The sequence below is a fragment of the Ooceraea biroi genome, chromosome 6, assembly GCF_003672135.1.
Source record: "Ooceraea biroi isolate clonal line C1 chromosome 6, Obir_v5.4, whole genome shotgun sequence".
Lineage (NCBI taxonomy): Eukaryota > Metazoa > Arthropoda > Insecta > Hymenoptera > Formicidae > Ooceraea > Ooceraea biroi.
Window position 1 is genome coordinate 14,468,522 of NC_039511.1, and position 21,891 is coordinate 14,490,412.

Here is a 21,891-nt window from a genome sequence, read left to right on the forward strand (position 1 = left end):
ATCCGTTTCCTCGATCGCATTGACTATATCATCTTTATGAAAGAACATTTCTTCCTTCTGCCGTACTTGGACTTTTTTTATCGCTTTTATAGCTATTGGCAATCAGCAGGAAATCAGTGAGGGATCGCGATAAGGTGGAATCACGTAGATGCTACTTCTTTATGAGATATTCGCTATACTCGCGTTACGCTGGCGCATTTTTTATTAGAGCGCTCGGGCTCGGGTTTGAGGAACTTTCAACTACGAGTAAAATAAAAAACCCTTTTAGAAAATTTATCAAAAGTCACATTTTTCATTTTTTGATTGTAACGTACTGCGATGGAACGTATCAATAAAAAATAGAAAGGTTGCTGTAAAATGAAAATGGTAAAAATTTTGAATAAATGTTTAATTAAAATTTCTTATTAGTAATTTATGATATATAATGTAATATTTGACAGTATAATAGAGCAAATGCAAACTTTGTAACTTTAATGTTACACGTTATTACATATTACAAAGGAATACTAAAATTCAAACGTATAAATAAATTTCTGTTTAAAAGGGCATACGGGTACAATAAGCGTATTGATTGATTTTTCAAAGCCGTATCCCGATCCGATTATATTCTACAGAAAGAAGGTATACAACCAATTTCTCGATTGCTGATTGGTTCCTTTCGATAGAATTCAAGATCCAATTTTACCTCGTTTCTAGATAAATCGCGCATCACTGTTTTTGGATTTCGTTTTGCCGTCTGAGCATCTACACTACATCAATACGTTTGTTCGTTTCAGACACTCCACTTCCTGCACTTGTTTGCTTTTATCCTCCTCTGTCCAAAGCGTGATCACGTTAGTTGTTTTATTTCCAAGTACGGAAAATATAAGAAAACACGTCTTTTTTCTGCGTTTTTTGTATATTCACTTTTCGCGACAAGTCTAATATTATACGCTATGCCAACGCTGTACTGCTCTCCGACGTACACTCTTCTCAAACAGTATACATAAATATTTGCTAATGATCAGAATTTAATTTTTTCAAAGCAAATTTGTAACTAGGGTAGCGAATTGCGTTGCACGAGAAAGCGCGTTTTCGTATCTGTTACCACATCAGAGAGCTGTTGAAAGGAATCCGTCAACCATCCGTATGTTTTAAGCCGAGTTACGACAAACTCATTGTTCGCAACAATTTTTCAGTTGACATAAACCGTATTACACCAATTTTACACGCGGTGATATATTTTTCTAGAAACAAAATTATACAAAATGACGGACGCGTGCACATTTGCAAACGCACAGTGCGTGCGCTGTTTGGAAATTAAAAGATAATCCTATAATAACGCCATTTTATTATGCTCTTCATATAACAAGCATTGTTTTGCCGTAACGTGAAACATCCCTCGTCACCAGGATCTTGTTCTCGCCTCCAGCAATCAATTTATGCACAAAATCGTTTTTCCTCTTTTTTTCTTTCTTTTTTTCGCCCCTCCTCATGGTATTTCCTCGCTCGATTTCGCCCGAGGCGCCATTCACGTTACGCGTTAATCGCGCCCGGGTACACGATTGCGACGTAAATCGTGCTCGTTCGCCTCGTTAATGCAAATCAAAATTGTCCCGGAAATGTCATTACAGAGGGGCTCGCGGCGCGTTATCGCGCAGCTTGCAGGGTGCAATACGTTTTTCATCGTGTCAACGTAACACACGTTATTCGCGCGTACACGCTCGCGCGCGTTCCCGCAGATTGCGCTCGCTGGCCGCCGTTTAAGAGCCACCCGCGGAATATCCGCGACCGGTTATAAATTATGACGCTTATCACGCTATCCGTTACAACGTCCTCGTTGTGCCTCCGCGCGACGTGCACAACACAACGACCTGGTGCATCGTCCTCGAGTTCCGAGATGTAAATCTTTTAAAAGTGTTAAGAATACTGACACAAATATGTTATATACAGCTGTGTTATAAACAGAATCATCCTCTCCTTCTCCTTTAATCAATTCCGTTATTAATAACGGAATTGATTAAAGGAGAAAACGGATCCTGCATTTTTAATCTAAGCTAAGCTTAGGTGGCTTAATTATGCCGCGGTAGTAAACTAATTGCTGATTAATAACTCCTGCTAAATTTCCGTTCAATAATTTCATTGTACGAGCAAAGTTTGGACGTGTATGAAACTTTATATATCTCGCTCGTTGCTGTCGGGTTCGACATATTTAGCACACGGAGTTGCTCGCCGTTTCGCGAATCTCGTATCCCCGACGCGATTAAACGTGTCAAAAATGTCCTCGCGACGTTTATGATGAGTTTGCGTGTTTCCGAGAGCTACGCCCTTAAACGCGACATACCACGCTAAGGGAAGCGGCGTCGCGCCGAAATTGCCGCGGCACCGTAAATCTCGGGGAAAATCAGCAGGCCTTTCGGGCTCTTGGTGGTTCTTCGAGGCACTACGAGGCGCCCCAGGGTTTCGCCTATCCGACGCTCACGCGACAACTTTTTAACCCGTAACCCCATACGCGCGCGCTCTCTCGGTTTTACGCCGGATACCGCAGGGTTGTGTCTCCCATTGCGCGTTTACGAGCGGTGCTTTAGCTATCACCGCCCTGGCGTCGTCCTTCTTTATACACCACGAGCTTATGTACACGTAGCCATGAGTTTATCGGTAATTGACCTTTGGGGATAGTGTTTAAAGGCAGCGGCACTTGAAGGCAACGGACTTTCGGTCGAGGCTCGGTGCAGTAAAAAGACACAAGGACCTGCGCTGGGACATAAATTCGCCTCCCGAAATTGGATACGAGCCTTCAAGAACGTCTGTACGTGCCTGAGGACACGGAGGGCTTGTAGTGTTCGCACGTTTGGCTTTTCCGACTATTAATTCGAAATGCAGCTTTTTTTGTCGAATTAACGAAATTGTATTCGAGTTCCTGCGAAATTATTGCTTGCAAAAGTTTGTAAGATCACAAATGGATTGCTTCAAAAAATGAGTCATTTTATCGACGCGGGATTAATTGAAAGATGGCAAAAGATTATTGATAACAACGGCCAATACTTTGATTAAAATATTATATGTCATTTCAATAAATAAAAATAGCTTTTTCTATCATTTATCATTATTATTTATTTCTACGAACTTTTGCGAGTATCTAAAATGTATATAAAACATATATACATATATTGCAGAACCAGCGTGACGATAGTTTTAAGTGAAACATATCAATTGGTTCACATTCAAGATTACGTCTTGCAGCGTTGCAAATATAAAAAATAAATCAAATAAAAAAAAGAGAGATCAATATTTAAAGTGCCTGATATAGTGGAGCAATTGCATAAATGGTGCATCGATTTTTAAATATGAGAAAAGTTGGTCGCGCGTTTGTTATTTTCAGATTTTGATATTACATATATGTCGTTGCAGAATCGGGTTTTCAGCAGAGAGAGAGAGAGGAAAAAATAGAGACATTTACGCAGACTTATTAGCAGCGTATGGCTCGATAAGCTTAAAACGTCGGTAATTTCCGAACGGAGCGACGACGAACGTCATCTGTCGTTCGTGAATGATGCACAGAAATTAAATGAGTAAACGTTGCCCATCTATATGGACGATCTATCGTCTCTCTGTCTCCCTTTTTGCTCTCGTCTTCTCTCCCGCCATCCATGCTATTCGTATCCTCCTATCTCCGGAACTCCGCGAGGGCTTTAACGCGAGTTTTTAGTTTAACTAGCCCTTCGGATTGCATTTTTCAGACGTGTAGTACGCCGCCGTGAGAGAGCAGGCGGGCGCGCGCACGCGGCCGCCTCTCTTTCAGGTGCATGCATATTCATACATCTTTTTCAATTGCGCCGACGTCTGCGCCCTTTTATCCCGCGACTTTTGCAAAATATTTGCTCGCATATTTAATTCGCCGCGCGTACCGGAGCACGCCTCCAGGAACGTAGCTCTATTTCGTTTAATTTATCTTTGAATTCTCTAATTCGGCGAGAGGGAGCGAGCAAAAGAGAGAGAGAGAGAGAACATGCCGCTCGAAAATATACATTCGTCGCGCGGTCGGACTTTATGTTTTTTGACGACGCATAGGAGAAATACGGTGTTTAACTTGCGTGCACACGTCGCGCTATATCCCGGTCGCGCTTAACGCCGACAAGGGTCCAATCGTAGCTAATTCGCAGCTTCAGCGACCGTTGCCGCCGCCGTGCGACCGGGAAACTTTTCTCAAAGTGCGCGCGTGAGTCTGATTCGGCGTCGCGCGGACAAATGCAAATAAAGTATCGCGTGTTGCATTTATTAGCGCGGCCCCGTTCGTTCGTTCGACGGTTAACGAGCTGAAACTCTCGTTTATTTTGCGACACTCTACCTTCCACCCGCTCTCAAGGAATCCCTTGACTCCGCTCTACAATAGGGCACCCGCGACAATCGCTCCCACCTCGGCCCCTTCTCGCCTGATTCGTTGTGCTTTTTCAGAAACTTTATTCCCCGCGTGATCCTAAATTACGCATGAATCTATTTGAGCACGGGAGACGCGACGACGCCACGAGGCAACTGACAAGGAAAGGTTTTTAGGTGTTACACTCGGATTTCAAAAATTTTTTGCACGCAGGTAGGGAGGTCCCCGAATAGAAGAAAAATTAGAAAAGTAGCGGCCCAAATGCATATTTGCGCGCTATGTGCGCAATTTTCGATGTTAGGTTAATTACTCAAACATGCTATTTCCAATCGAATTCTTTACATTTTTTATTTCACCTAATGCACAACGCTTTAAAAAGAAATCAAAACCAAAATTAAAACTGAAAGAATTAAAAACCTCCCTTGACCAGATCTTTTGTGTCCTCGTTATGGATTCTGATCAAATCTATTTAAAGTCGCGTACAATAAATCACGCAGAAAGAGCAAACTACGATTTGCGCAATGTACAATTATTCCAAATTGTGTGCATTGGCAGTTGCAGTAAAAAATTAAAAAAGTTACGATGCAAATACCATTTTTGAGCAATGGGCCTTTTATACGCACTGTGCTCGCGCGGCACGAGATTACATTAGACGCTCGTATTTTCTGAACACACGCGCGCGCGCGCGCACACAAGTACACACACGCACACAGAAGCACATACGCGCGCACACACACAAAAGTATTCAAAGCAATATAAATGTGCATTAGGTGAAATAAAAAATGTAAAGAATTCGATTGGAAATAGCATTTTTGAGTAATTAACTTAACATCGAAAATTGCGCACGTAGCGCGCAAATATGCATTTGGGCCGCTACTTTTATTGTTTTTCTTCTATTTGGGGACCTCCCTACCTGCGTGCAAAAAATTTTTGAAATCCGAGTGTAACACCTAAAAACCTTCCCTTGTGAGTCTCCGAGGAAGAAGCGACGCTGAATTTGTCAGCGAAATTGCAAGCAGGTCTTCGAGATATTCCGCCCTTAATTTTGTATTAACGGCGCGGCCCGAGATGCGGGAAGGCGAACGGAATAAATGGATGTCATTTGACGGCACGGAAAGGATGCAAATGGGCGATCGCGTGTAAGTCTTTATCGTCGGCGAGTTGTACTCTCTGCGCTTAATAGGCTAAAGTTCTCGCTCATTTCCCGCCCTTACAAGAAATCGTTCCAAGTCGTAATAACGCTCGCCCGGGTTATCTATCCCCGGGCAACCCTTCGCCGGCTCGCGGCTTCGCGGCCCTCTTTAATCAGCGATCTCGCTGCCCCGCCCACCCTGTTTATACATTCTTCCGCCGAATTCTTGCGTCGCGGCCGCGCTTCTTGCGCGGCTCGTTAGCTTGGAGCACCGCCAATCTCAGGCGTATGCGCGGCTCCGCGACGTGCACGCTAACGATTGTGGTAGTGCAAAAAACAGGGTCCGCGACAAGGGGATGCATTATCTTCCTTCAGCATTACAAAGCACCGCTAAGATCTCGAGTGTCTTTTGTGAGATTACGACGATGCGCACGGGAATCAGCGTTATCAGCAGGCCGCTATCGGGAAGACAAGACGATATTCATCCCCTTTATCTCACGGGAACCCTCGTAGCTCCTCACGCAGCCGCAACAGTTCCCGAATTAATCAGTCCTCGCGCAAAGCAAGCGCCGGAAAGAGGGCTTCCGCGAGAAACCCCCTCGGAAAAATCCTGTCCATTCACGCCGCCGTATCGGCGGGTTTGCCGTATCGAACGAACATCGTGCCGGGAAGTTTCAGTTGGCCCTAAGCGACGAAATATCCCGGGCGCAATTACCCGTCGCGTATATAGGTCCACTCCGGTGCGGTGTGGTACGATGCGCCCCTGAAACGTTTTGCAGGTAAATGCGGTCTCTAAGCGGCCGTGTCGGGAAATACGTTCGACGGCGGGCAGGGGACCGGAAATGTGGTACGCGGAAGCACGAAACGCGCGCGTGACAAGAAACTACGCCACCTCGCGCACGTCGTGCATCTCGCCGCGCGCGAAACCGAGCAGCAGCACCGCAGAAAATTCCTCGATATCGATCCGCGTCGAGCTGAACGAACGAGCGAGCGAGCGAGCGGACGGACGGACGAGCGCGTGTTCTTGGATTCTCCATGCTGCTTTAATTAAGTTAAATTACATTGCATTCCGGGGCGAGGCGGCGCTGCGATTCTCGCGATCTTGCAGGAACTTCCGGTTCGTGCATCATTTCTTCCGTTAGAATACTCGTCTGCCTCGCGACACTTGCGACATTTAGCGCGTCCCGGTGCATCCCCCTGCATTATCGCGATTATGAACGAGTCGGCCGCAATCCATTAGACGAACGGAGGAGGGCTGCGCGATAAAAAACACTCGAGTCGATACGAACGAGCGACGAGCCGGACGAGAGAGCGGTCGACTAAATATCTCCTGTCTATTTTTATACGATGTTTATAAAATGCATAACGACCGCGTAGAATTATGAAAGCGGTCGGAGTCAAGCAGCACGGCGGTGTACTGGAAATTCAACACACGTGCACAATAATTGTATTTATTTCGAGCGATGGGAAGGAAAACGATACGTACAGGAAACGTGCGACACAAAAAAAGTAAATGAATTCAAGTGATTCAATTGATGGGAAGTGATTCCATGAAATTAAATTTGGTTTAAAAATGGAAGCTCACTTCCGAGCGTTCCGTTGCGTACTCTCTTGGTCGTTCTCTATATTTTATTCGCATTTTATATAAATATATTATAATACACGTCACATCCACAAATGGAGTTTGTCAAGTAAATTCGTCACACATTTGTTTATACAATTATTTAAATTTCCTGGGGGATTAAATCAGATCCACCGCTCTCATAAATAAGAGGCACGCGATCCTTCCTTGAAATCAGGGAAGTGCGCACGTTGTCAGGAACAAAAGTGGAACCGGTGCGTGCGGATAATCTATGGTATCGATAGCAGTGGGTTGTGGCAAACGCGTAATAAATCCGCGTCCGACCGGGAGAAAGTCAGCGTGTGAATCGTGCACGCTATGAAACAATCGTTATGATTAGAACAGAATTTCGTGCGGCGGCCAGTTTACGGCGAAATAGCATCGAAGAAGTCGAATGAATGGCTGGAAAGCGAGACAAAGAATTTTCCGGCCTGAATTCTGACACACTCGTTCGTTATCCACACTATACCCTTTCAGCCCCAGCGCGTGTCCCTGCAACACGAAAATACCACCAATTTGATCGAATATTGCTTGAATATTGCTTCCTAAATATAGAATCCTCTGTTCATGCCAGACGTGCACAATGACCGATTTCCTTTTTGAAGATGATACTCAAAACAAATTGTAGATAATAAAATTTTCTCTAATTTGTCATTATTTTCAGCCTTTGTACATATCTTACGTTGACACATGATTATCTGAAAAATATAAACATCTAGCCAAGGTTTATTCAATTGTTTTTCAACTATTTGTCTCTAGGATTTTTATAATCTAATATCACGTTCTTTTCATGGCATTTTCTTGAATATTATTCGATTATTCTTCACAAAAAAGCAGATATCAGTTTTACAATAATTTATAGAATATTCGCGATTGAATTAGATCGACAAACGCTGGCATGAGCCGTTGTGCACCATTAGTGCGATTCCTCGGCGCAAGGAAAATTCAGTTAACCGAATTTGATATCTATTGTTATCGCCGATGAATTGGGAATAAAGTGGTAGACGCGGGTCATGCATCGGATCGCGTATTATATCGCAGATACCTGTGTCGGAGCATCGTAAAAAAATGTATAGACAGAGCGCTGGGACCAATAAAGCGTGATTGATATTGTGCGAAGCCTGCAGCGAGGGAACGGTCGATGCATATTAAGCTCGCAACGAGTCGCGTGCGTCAACCAACCCCCTGCGCGAAAAACGCTGCGTTTCATTAAACCGAATAAGCGGGTTACGCGTGTCCGCCGAAAATTCTGATGCACATTTAACGTGAAATATCGGGAAGTATCGCTCATCGCGCTGTTTAATGATTACCGAGCGTCGCCACTTTCGACCATTTTAGATATTACGGTAACTAACAGTGCGGCGAGGATAATAGGAAATAATTCGATCAACGCCAGCTTTGTTGGCTCGTACTAGAATCTTGTTAAAGTCCTGTTATCGTTTCGCGTGTACAGGTTGTCACGTCAAATATCAATATGAGACTCTTCACGAAGCAGACGCTTTTCTAGCGTGCACCGGCATGCAATTCTGCACTTTACTCATGTGACAGTTCTGATTAAAAGATCCCCACGATCGAGCAACTCCCGAAATCTTTGCTAGGTGAAAATTAAGTTTGCGAAGAAGTCGATCATTGCGAAATCGGGTATTATCGCACCATATAATCGTTGAACGAACGTAACGTTCATTCGTGCGTGAGTAAGGACGGCTATTTAAATCTACCAAACGACGTGTACCGACGAGGGTTCTCTCTTCCTCTCTCTTTCTCCATTTATTTCTCTCAGACTGTCTTACACCATAGGAAATCGTGCGCGCGTAGGGAATAACGCGTCTACGGAATCCACGAAATGTTGAGATGGATCGATCAGTGACGATGCAATAAGCTTGGCTCACGCGTCCGGAGGGTGAAAGTCAGCGGGGAGGAAACGCATATACCACCGATATGCGGCGCGATCGTTATCGCGAATCGTTATCATACATCAAAAAAAGGCATTAGCATTCGCGGAATCATGTCGGCACATTAAGGAGTGAATGTCCTCTCTCTCTCTCTCGCGGTCGTCTTAATTTGAGGGCCGCGGAAGATTTATTTCCCAGCCTGACTCAACCTCCCTCTTTCTCTCTTCCTTCCACCCTGCCTCTCTACAGTTAGGGGGGAGGCTCACTTATGCATTGCCTCCTCGCTCGTGATGCACTATTGTTCGATGTATATCCAGCGATGCATATTCATGGCGCAGAAATGCGCTCGTGCGCCATTAACACTTTTGCGGCCACGGCTTGCGCCACTTCGAAACGAATTGTACATTTGTCCGGTGATCCGCCGTGAATTTCTCTTTGATGTGCTCCATTATTACGACGTTTACGACCGTTATTACCGCAACCGCAACGTTATCCGCCACCGGGAAACCTCCGTGTAGCCTCGTCCCCTGTTTTTATACATCGGGCGATATTACATTAGTAATCGGTTTAACTAGAGTTTACAGCAGGGAGAAACTGAATTATTTACGGTAGTGGGCGAAATTCACAAAGTACCGTATGGCGCGAGAGTATGGGAAGTGGCGGAAGAGAGTTCGAGGGAGAGAGAGGGAGAAGGCTCTCGCGAAGTGCAATCCAATTAGGGATCAATTATTATTATCGACAGCGATATTACGCCGTAATGAGCTACAATAGGGACGCAGACTGGGTTGTGGAGTCGTGCCGGTGCTCTTGATCGAATGGCCGACGTCACTTCCAAACTCGAACACGTAGAACGGCAGCCAACGGGGCGATTCTTTCCCCATGGCGAATTTATTCCTCGGACGTGGCCGGCATACCGGCACAGCCGTATGCCCGAGATTTATGTAATACCCGACACGCACGCACCCACGCGTCTGTACACGCAGCACGCGTCCCCATGCACTCGGCTGTGCATGCATGCGGCCAGCGATAATTGATGGTCACTTTTAAGGCGTTATAAAACGCGTCAAAGAGCCGATGAAAGTTTCCCCGTGATTTACGATGTGCAAAGCGAGCCTCCCAAGGTGATGGCTCTTGGCACTTCAAAGTATGACCGGCGACGTTATCCCTGGTAAACCCGTCGGCGAATGTCACTCGGCCGACTCCTCGATCGAAATCGGCGCAGTGATCAGTTTGCGGTTCTGCATTCCCACAAAATCCACTTTCTCCCATTTTTATCGATATTGACAAACAAGAACGCGATGTTATTCCGGGATGAATATAGTTGAACCGTTCTGAGAACTCTGATCTTAATATGGACGGCAGAATCTATATTAATCCGCGCTATTGATTTTTGTTTAGAAGGTTTAAAAATCGAGATTAAAATCTCGTCCAGTAAATAGTTAGATATCGAGAACGTAAGAATTTTTCGGAGAAAATTCGCAGAAAATTTGATTAATAAAATATTACTCGCCATCGATATTCAAGAAAAATAGACTCCGTCAAAGATTTCCTTTAAGAAGAAGTTGGCTTTATTAAATGGATCGAACATTGTCGCTGAAATTAAAATCGAAGATCGGACGCGTTCAACGTATTTTATAAGAAGAAGATGACGTTTTTCAAACTTAATATCGCGCCAGCGGAAGCGAACGCAGATCTGACACGAGTTACACTATTTCGACATTCGCGGATGCCTGCAGATATCGGAGAAAGAGTTACATTTATCACTTATAAATCCATACATGTCGTCTCTTCGCGGATTTGTGAAGCATACGTGAGAACGCACATGGGAAGAACGAAAGGTTGTGTGACAGCGACACATCTCCGCTATTAAAAGTTGCATACGAAAACGGACAATATTGGCAGGGGGTTGTTACGATATATACGGACGTAGATCGAAGCAAATAAGTTTACGTTGCATTCTATCCATCATCGCGCGTCGCTTTCTCATTTCGCATTGTCTCTCTTTCCTCGCGTTCGCATCAAATATTAACGAGATCGAGCACGACAAGTACAACGTCGTCAATCTAAAATTCAAATTAATCACATGCGTCAGATCGTGAAATTCTCATCGCAGCAGATATCAGTAACGCAGAATATATATTCGAAAAATGTACTCGAGCTCGACGTCGTTTCGCGCGGCGAAACGAAGTAATCTCTAAACGTCTCTAGAACGAAAGCGACGTCAGTTGCACTGACAAGCGCGAACGGATTAACGAGAGATTGCTACGTTTACGAGTGTTAGGTATCATTTTGCAGAAGAATTAGTGCAGTCGCAATGAGACGATATAACAGAAGAGAATTCTTATTCCAGTATAATCACTGAAATAAAATTCTTTCATGGAAGACATAAAAGACATTGCGCCCAATATCCGATAAAGGCACTGAGTCGTAACGGAATTGGGGAGACGAGACAATCAAGTTACGGTTCAGCTCTGGAAAAATGCTGTTAACGGAAACATCGAATTTAATTAATTAGGCAAAATAAAAGCAAAGCGAAAGACCATTCGCGGATCCGACGTGCAGCAGCACGAGAATTCGGAGCGAATGCACAACGTTTGGCGCATCGGTCAACGTTCAAAAGTTACTCCCTCTATCTCTGTTTTCTCCGTTTCTCTTGAACGTAAAATTTACGACACGTAATATCATTACGTCAAATCGCTCGCGATTCCATTCGCGCCGCGATCCACACGCATCGTACATGATATATACGGCTGGGCGAAGAAAAAGCGCAATATCCGTGCTCGCGTCGGAATTCGCGTGCTAAAATAAAATTATCCGCCGACGCGACGATGTACTCGCACAGCGTACATACATACTCGTTCGCATAATATATCGGGCATCCCGCCGTGTAATGTATCGGGTAACTGTCAGACGAATATAGCGAAAGTTTCGTCTCCCCTGCTTAAGACGCGCTTAAGCGATTTTGCGTATCTCGAGGATAACGCAGATGTTAGTTTTGCGTTCGTCGGGCGGAGCGCGCGATGCATTTCGCATTAATGTATTCCTTGTGCATCTCCAGCTGCCACCACGTGGATTTAACGCGGATTTGTAATAATTTATCTTCCGTTAGGACGTTTAAAATAAAGTTTAACTTCTCGGGCCGGCGCGTAATGCCGACCGATTGTTTTACTTAACGATAATGTCCGTGCGGGCAGATAGATTGGTCGCCAAGAACGATTTAACCACGTTCGATACTGCGGAAATTGCAATTTCCGGATCAAAGCAATGCCCGGTTGTTAATTAGACGATACTAGTAATTTCCGTGTAATCCTAGGAAAATTGCAGAGACGTAATAGGCTATCATTACACAACACCGTTTCACGTCTAAGAAAAGAAGAATAAAGTGATCTTTTGATGAAATTATTCCTTCGCCGATACCAACTATGCTTTTGATCGATGAATTTCATCAAAAGTCCGAGATAGATTGGCAATTTTTTATACGAGCGTGTTCATTTAGTACGATATAAGACGATTTAGTTTATAATAGTTGATAACTCTCTGTCTCTCTCGCGCAATTTCTTTTTTCTGATGTAAAATCTTGATTGTTGAATTAAAACCAATCCCGATTCAATCGCCAAGATTTTTATTTATAAAAAAAACAATGCAGAATTCTTTGCAATAGTTGCAATTTTTTCTGCAAAATATCAGGATTTTTATATGGTTACGAGTTTGCAATGTTTGAAATATTAGTTATACAAACAGCTGCAATATCGTTTTTCTTTGACCACAACATCGTTTTATGTGAGCAGTTGAAACTATGGTTAGAAAATATGAAAGTTTACAATCGATGTAAAGCTGTTTTTAATCGTATCTGAATAATAAATGTTAAATATTATCTGAATGTCAAATAAACACGAAACTTCGTTTTTCAAAAACAAATGTCGGGAGCTACGTGCAAAAATAAAATGTATTATTGTAACATCTTAAACTATTTAAGTTTAAATTGTTCAGTATATTTTTCCATTTACAAAATAAAACTTTCACAAGATTTTCTGCCATTTATGTTGCAAGTTGAATAAATTATTATTTTTCGTAGTTTGTTAGTATGCGATTCTCATTGTCAAGTCGAATCTTCTTTTTTCGATCATCGTTGGAAGATTATTTTATTTCGAGTATAGTGAGAGAGGCGTTATCTGCCAGCAAGAATTCGTACATAAAATATCAAAAATAATATTCTGCTGATAAAATTATTTTATCGCTATATAATAATGTATCCCTTTCTATTATGACTAATGAACGTCTTCAACTCGGATAATCATACGTGAGTTCCTACGTAGGCGAGAATGACAGAACTCATCTACTTCGCGCCCCTCGAAACCGACGCGTTTATTGAAGTAATAAAGAACCGGGGCGTACGACTGCGAACGGAAGGCAATCAGCACTTACGTGGTCGTGTGATTCCGCGAGAATGGACGTCGGTACCGGAACCTCACTCGTGACTGATCATACCGGAGAACAGATACACGTACACACACATACACCCTACATACACTTTCCTCTCCTCCTCCCGGTCGCGAGGAAACTTATGATCGCAGCGTATAAATCACTGCGGTTTTAGCCCAGCACGGTTTATATATCGCTCCCCTCAGATAGAGTCTTCAACGTTCCTCCCTCGCGCGGATCATTCTCTGCCGCCGGCAAACGATGTGATTCACTCTCTATTTTCTTCTCCTCCTCTCGATGACACTGCGAAGACCTTTCGCACTCTCGCGCTCGGATAAGTCACATATATCTGCTGCTCTCGGCACCGATTTGCGTCGCCCGGATTCGACGTTATTTCCAAGTGTCTTATCAGTTTTATCTGTTAGCCCGCGAATTTGCAGCGTGGCCGTTTTAATTGCAGCGCGGCAAATACGGTGTATCCACTGTCGCGAGAAATAGCGCGGGGTCTCGCGTCGCGTCACCCTTCTGCGTTATGCCACCCCTCGGTGTACCCTCACGAGGTGTACGCGATCGGCGAACCGTGTGCGGCTCGCAACCCGGCACGAGTCGAACTCGCTGCCTCCTCGGGATGGTGTTCCAGTAGGTTGACGACGCCGACGCCGACGCCACCGCCGCCACCGCCGGCGCTGCCTGCCGGGGGTTGCGAGGGTGGCTCCGGCTTCGCGACTGCGCTTCTCTACTACCTTCAACCCATTACGTACCTCGCACACGCGTGACCGTGAGACAACACGCGTCGCTCTTTATGCGTGCACCAGCTGCGTACGTATCTCGTACGTGTGAGAGAGGGTTGGTATCTCTCTGTCCCTTTCTCTCTCTTTGACTCTCTCTCTCTCCCTTTCTTTTCCTCTTTCTCTCTGCGTGTATTCCCTGGGGCCCCTGCTTACCCATCCACAACTCCGGACCGCATCCCTCGCCGCTGCAACACGTAGCCCCGTAGTGTGGCTTTCTCCCCCATTCTCGTGCCACCCTCCCGGCCTCCCGTCTCGATTGTGCTATACCACGCGATACATCAGCGTATCATTTTATGTCTCGCATAACGTTTTATTAACCAGAAATCAAGAGCACCTCCTGCCCGCCCCCCCCGTCGGTCCTCAGTTTTTTCAACGGAGCATTTCCTGCCACGTTCCAGCCTCTGTTTCTCCACGGCTGTTCTGCTTTCTGTTTATTCGCGCCCTCGTTCGACGGATGTGCTATTTCTTCTGGCACTCAACTACCACCGATGTCGATCCGCGGTTTCATGTGTGACGGGCATCATTGTTGCTTAGACTGTTTCCCATTAACTGTCACGTACGTTATTTTCAGCCTGGCGTCTCCCGTGTGCATGTGTCTTTCATTTGTTGCTTCTTTTTTTGCTCTAATTTTTCTCACTAGCACAGTGATATTTCTGTACGTCGACGTATACGTCTATTCGCGCCTACAGATGAGTGGTAATAGCGCGCGCTATTTTATCACTGAAAGAACTAAGGAAATATATATAGTACAAAGAAAATACACCTCTTTTGATACATTCTGTTTAAATCGATGCGTATTTATATGACAATACCAGGAACAAGTTGAACTCGTTTGTAATAGCGTATTCTGATTATTTGAAAAGGAGGACATTATTCTCTCCGCTTTAGAAACGACACTAAAATTTAACGACGGTTGTAAACTTTTAAAAGGATCTCATTAATGATTGTATACTTTGTGCCAGGAAATTGTCTGTTATGGCTTTGCTTTCTATTCTTCATCCAGCCCTTTTGGATCGCAATCTGTCGTACCCTGAAAATTGCATATAAATTATTAAACATGCTATATTCGCGTAAAACGTGTATTGCTGTAAAACATATGATTATCGAACGTTATAACATATTACAACGATATCAGTTTTAGAACTGTCCAGAAAGAAAAGTAAACGATAACAATATTATCTCTACTAAACTTGGAGTAACTTTTGCTTTTATCAAATTTCAATTTGTAGTTTAATCAAGTTGTGCAACATTCAAAGTTGACGAGATGCGATAGGGATCTTGTTGTAACTATAGGATCAATAACGGTGATGCTATAATATAACGCATCTAGAGTCTCACTGGAGAAATATGTAACAATGTAGTTTTCGGAAAGCGGATATCATAATAAATATTCGCGCGGCCGCGCCTGCAACATTGAATACGCTTGTTATAATAAAAGCCGCATATTGGCAGACTACAGAGACATTAATACCGAAGCATATGTTCCGGGCAGATCCACCTAACTGGCGCATTAGTGCGTGGCAACTGAATCCATGGCCGGTTATGTGCACGTCGGTATGCGTGAGCGAGAGGGAGGCAGGCACAAAGTCTGTGGAGGGTGCCGGTCGGATGATATAGTGGATACCGGTCCGTGGCGGCATGGTGGTTACAGATAAGGAACAGGTCGCATCGTAGAGCCTGGGGTTGAGACGGTACTAATTTAGTAAGCGGCGAGTGAGGGTAGCGGCAATACCCACTTCCGGCTTTCGTGTCTGCGAAGACGGAAGTAACGCGCCGCGCGGTATACCCGGAGATGCTTTAAATTTAATACGGCGCCGAGATATATTTCCACACACACACAATCATCCATAGAAAATATCATAAATAAATTTATGCGCGACGCTCTCTAAAAATACGCCGAACGGTACGAAGTGGCGATATGAAGTAATATAAAATATCCAATAGCCGGACGAAAATATACACATAAAATTGATGCCGCGATACGATGTTAAAATATCACATTTGGGATATCGACCCGGCGACGTCGAATATTCAATAGGACACATCGATATTTTCATTCGCTGTGAAATATCACATGCATTTACTCGTTATTTCACATCATCCTGAACAAGCATCGGTCTCTTTGTCGATTATTTCTCCGAAACTATCGACGCTGCTCAATATTTTTCTCCCGAAGCATCGCCGTTACCAGATATTTTCTCCAAAAAGCCGATACTTTACAATCACGAAATACCGTAAATATCCTCGTAACACCCGCGCGGATAACATACGTAAGCGCAGATCGGTCGAGCATATTTTATCCCGCGCGCACATTCGCATACGCGAATTGGATGACTATGACGAAACGAATGCGGGGGATTTCGCAGCCGGTGTAGCGGAGATTCGTTTCTCGTGCGCCTGCTGTCAAAACCGGGGGAAGCACGCGGGGGAGTAAAGTAGGATACTGTGCCGAATGGTTACATAGATAAGGCGAACCCCGGCGCCTGCCGTGGGAAGGAGAGGACGGCGCAAAGTTTCATCCCCTTCGTCCTCTTCCGCTACTTTGGCCTCTTTTCTTTCGGATTTGCCGCGCGCGCGGGCACATCTGTGCCTTCCGCTCGTGTCGCTCGTGCGAAAGGACTCCGGGAGAGTGGATTCAACCGGGATCAGTGGAATTTACTTCAGCGGATTGCAAGCACGCGTTTCCCCGCCGCGGCCAATCGCCGGCGCGCGTGACAGAAATTGTGTCTCGCGCGGGTATCGATACCGCGTTCGGGGGATGCTCGGTAACGACTTTACGGCACGAGTACGCGCGCCGAGGAATACCCGCGCGGTAATAAGGAGATCGTAGTCGGGGGATCCGTTGTTTGACGGTGCTGTCTCTGTTGTTTGATGAGCAGGAAACCGACGTTGCGGTGCGTGTACAAATCCTCGTGAAATATACAGCGAGCACGCAAACGGGGATGTGCACAGCTGCGGAATCGTGAATATTCCGGCGCTAATCAGTCGCGCTTCAGCAGCCGGCCGAAATAGTCCGGGAATTACATATTGCATGATTTGCGCTGGCATCTCGTCGTAGCGATCATCGCGAAGACTCGAGAGGGGTTGAACGCGGACAAACGCGGCGACGAGTGCGCGATTACGTCATCGCCCGTCGGCCGAGAAGGCAAGGGGTAGAGGGTGCGCTGATTACACGCGGACAAAAAAGCGCATTGTACATGTGTAAGCGCGCGTGTCCTTTTTACAGTGGAATTAATATTATGCAAACTTGGCTCGTCCGTGATTTCCGCGCGCAAATCCAGTAGCCCGCCCCCGTCGCGCGAATACGGGGTGGAATAGGGGTAAGGCGCAGCTCGGGCAGCAACTTCGCTCGGGGTAACGCGATTCGGGCGAGTTAACGCGCGAAATTTCGGATGCGACGGTGATTCAGCACGTGGCGCGTTTAATGGGAAGGCGCGAGCTTGTTTTTGATACGTGTAATATTTCCCAAGGCGACCAAGCACACACACGCATACACACCTACATGTAATAAAACATGATACACGGCGCACGTATGATTAGCTGTTTCATTAGCCGGCGGCTGCTTATTCGGCTTTTAGATCAGTGCACCGTGCAACGCGCGCGTAGCTTCCAGCGAATCGGGAAACTCGTTTGTGCTTCACCATGTATTTTGTACTTTTGCCCTCCCCACACATGTGCGCCACACATTCGCCTACATGCGTTTCCACTACACGCGTCGTTACGAGGAGTTAGTGCCATTGGACCCGACGTCGTTGCCCGCTGTGTTAATATCCATGCACGTGTATAAGAATGACCGATTTCCGTGTTGCACATACGTCGCTAGAGCTTAGTTTTCGAACTATCGAGGAAACGAATAAACACGGGAGTAAGCACCGGCCTTAACAAATACCAGGTCCAAGCGGGCTAATTTTGCTTCGAGACTCCTGTGAACGTAATCCATCAGAAGTCGTAATTGTAATGTTAAATGTTCTAGTTTAGTCTATAATTGGTTTTGTTTCCTTTTATCTTCTCTTTGCGTATCACATAATCGTGCTTTTTTCGAAATAATGTATTATTTTTTTTGCAGGATTTTGAAAAGTTTGAGGAACTAACTAAAAAGGTCGATAGAAAATTACGTGTCATTAAGAAAGTTATATAATGAAGGTGGAAATAATAGCTAGATGATTCATATATTGTGAGCAAGTTGGTTGTCGGAATGGGAAACGTTGATAGAGACTTAACACTAGCCTAGATTAGGCTTATACAGTAAGTGTATATCTGGACTCGGGAAGCACGTTGAGGACGGTTAATGGTTCTCGACCATCTTCGTTGAAGTATCTGTAAATTCTATAAGTTACATATTGCGGGGGGGAAGTTCGTTGTAATCCACCAACTTCGGAACTTGAGTGTCTTTGTATAGCTGAGCGGGTCTCGCTGAGCGCACGCTGCATCAAAGTAGTATGAAATAACTTTCGCGAGTCTATGAAGTGTTCTCATTTCTTATCCGGTCGAAAATTATTACTTCAGGTGCTCTCAAGTTTCTTAAAGTAATATCCCATCGATTAATCGTCACGTTTGCATTTTCATGTCGATTGCGATTACTCAGTCATGGCCACTGATTCGTGTACCAATATTCTTCGCATGTAATATATAAAAAGCCTGTAATTATCACATCCTCAAGAATGCCGAAGGGGTGAAACTATTTTGCTAAACAAGACGAAACAAGATTCCGCATAGTTGCATGCCAAATAACTTTGTAAGTAAAAATCTTTTCCCAAGAGTTCGGAAAATAAATTTTAAAAATTGATCAAGAGGTCACATACGTTGGAGTAGATGTGACCCATGCTTGGCCACAACGTTCGCCAAACGTGAGGAACCATTTGACGATTCAAGATTGGTCATGCCACGCAGGTGTCAGCGACGTTAAGCAAAAGGGAAAATTCCTGCAATATTTCGGTTTGGCGGAACGCTCACACCGGTCACGTCGGTTCCGGCATAGGGATCGTCTCGCAACAACCGATTCCCATGGTGGTGCAGGGACAGAGCAGACGGGAACTAACACGCGGGACTGGAAGCAGTTCGTAACTCCTTGGAACTCGTTGGAACTGGCAACATCTTTGCTACTTCTCGAGTGACAACGGCAGGATGGGTGGGGAAGGTATAAAGCGACGTTCTCGTCGCGAGACGCACCCCTCCGCACACACGTCCTGTGCACATTCTGACGCTTTGATCTTTCACCTACTGCAGTGCCACGAGGGGAGGGTGGGGATGGATGCTGTCTTCACCGAACGACGGACGTTCGAGTGATCTCTTGGTACTTTTGACGCAGTGCCTGTGACTTGGTTGGCCGAGGCGTCCGCTACCTCCTGGTTGAGAGGAAAAAAGAGGACGAAGTCAAGGAAATGCATTCCTTCGCTCGTAAAATCGAATTTCCCCAACGACAGCGCGCTCGCGACGTCGCTGCTTATTCCAAGCAGCGTTACAATTACTCCTCATTGCGAAGCTTGCCAGGGGCGAATTAAAATGCTGGCGAGTGTATCGAATCAGTGCTCGACGCGCAATTTGATCCGCCTGGGTCTACGCCGAGCGCAATCGATTGATACAACGGATCGACGCGTTGATGTCGAAGCGCTTATTAATCCATCGACGGCGATAATTTTTGGCCTAATTGCCCGATCATCTTCGATGGATCCGAAATTCGGTATTTATGCGCGCGGACAATAATATCGGCAGCGAGCAGCGCGCCAGGTTCGCTCACATTATTCGTTCATAAGGGGATAATTCAGATAAAACGTTTGCGCGCAGCATCCGGTGCATCGATGCTGCAACCGCTTTACCATCGCGCGGCGATAATTATCGCGCGCATGTCTCCACTATGCATTTAATATTTCAGACGTGGCGTAAACAAAAGTGTATCGGATTTCCCGTTGTGTGACGGTCATATTGACCCGACAGGAAACAACCGGCCGGCTGGAGTCGCGCGTACATTTATTAATCCCTATAAAACGTGTAATCGCGCGGCGCTGAATAATCGCGAATTGGTGCGAGCGTGCGTTCCAACGCGGCGTATTTTACGCCGCATTATATTTCCATTATTAAAACGTATTACGACCAGCGTGGCGCGAGCCAACGAACTCGGACGTGGAACGGAATCAACGTAACGCCAATAAGGTTGATAGATCACGCATTTCCCTGACGCCGTCGATGAGCCGAACACGAGCGCGCGCGGCTATTTCATTTTCCATCTCAGTGGATTTGCCGGGGCTAATCGATAATCACACCACAGACACGCCCGACGCTCGCTGCGATAACAGGCAAGCGAATGAAGAACCAACTTCTCCCTTCGAAGCTGTTCCGTGGCGTTATCAACGGTCGGCAGCCATGACCATGCGCGTGTGAGCATCGAGTAACATCTTTTGTATTAATATATCGCGCAAATTATCACGAAAACTCTGTGAAAATTTCCACCGAGAATCATTCAAATCCGAGCGACGCGCGATGAAGAAACGCTCCAACTATTAAACCTCTCCATGGAATTATACGGTGTTTTTCAGCTACTTCCGTCGTCCAAACGACGCTTAACAACGTTCGTCAACGTGCACGCATCGATCCATTGAAATTACAATTACCTAAACAGTTCAATTACCTACAGTATTACTGCAGATTCGAGAGATCTCACTCTTGCTTACTTGAAAACGTACGAAGCCGCACTACCTGTTTTTGACGCATCGTTAAATGTTCAACAACTTCCTCGGCATCGATTTGTCCCGTGGCACGCTATCGACTGCAAGAATCGCTGGATGTATCGTCGGTTGGTTACATCCGGTTGCCGAGAATGCAGTTGAACGCGCATCCCTCTGACGCCTGATCAGATCCGGCTTCTTTCGTGTCGGTCAATAGAGCGACGTACCTGTCGCACAAATTGCTACAGAACTAAACCGGAGCAATTAGCAACGTCTGCGTGTGCGCGTTATTGAATTGGCACGCGGCGGCAGTTATGGGATCCCCTAATTCATCTCGCGTTTCCACAGCTAATTAAAATTATATCGCCGCGTTACATCGCACGTAATCGCGCTCGCCCGAGGACTGTGCCACCCCCGAGCGACAGCAATAAAGAAAGAAATTTATTGAGACGCTGGGGGCGGCGCAAACAAAACCGTGACAATTGCAGGAGTACGTCGTTAATGGGGCACCGTAAAGGCGTGGGTTACGTTGCAACGGTATCACCACTCTTGCGTCGAGGAATCAGGGAACTTAAGGGTCGACATCATCCCCGACGTATTTAATTGCCGATTAACGTAATGACTCGCTGTCCGGGTATAATGGCGAGATCTTGCGGAGCAAAAATTAGCTACCAATTTCCCGCAGAACGTTGAGCGATTTATTTTCGTCGTATCTCATGTATAAGCTAAAGAGAATTCATGTAAAAATACACTGCGATGATGCTGGCAATTTTATCCCCTGAAATAAGTTAATTTTCTTACGTAACAGGATCGCGAGAATATAACTCGGTTTTATACTTTTTGCTGCTCTACTTTTAAGCTGTACAGTTAGCACAGCAAGTTACGTTTACTGAACGTCCTTCCTGTTTTTATTAACCGATCGATTGACCTTACCGGGAACTTTCGATCGTAACGGATAATGTTAACGTTGGAGTTTCGCGGTTTTGTTTGGCCGTACGCTATTGCTATGACAAC

At 45.3% G+C, this 21,891-nt stretch overlaps 1 protein-coding gene across 1 annotated transcript in view; it reads right to left on the reverse strand.

Annotated features, from left to right (window-relative positions):
- Positions 1–14,068, reverse strand: part of LOC105285875 (acid sphingomyelinase-like phosphodiesterase 3a) — a 34,883-nt gene extending 20,815 nt beyond the window's left edge. The window contains exon 1 of the mRNA XM_011350405.3: positions 13,428–14,068. The gene's annotated coding sequence lies outside the window, so the exon portion shown is untranslated. The remainder of the gene's footprint in view (positions 1–13,427) is intronic.
- Positions 14,069–21,891: the final 7,823 nt, after the last annotated feature.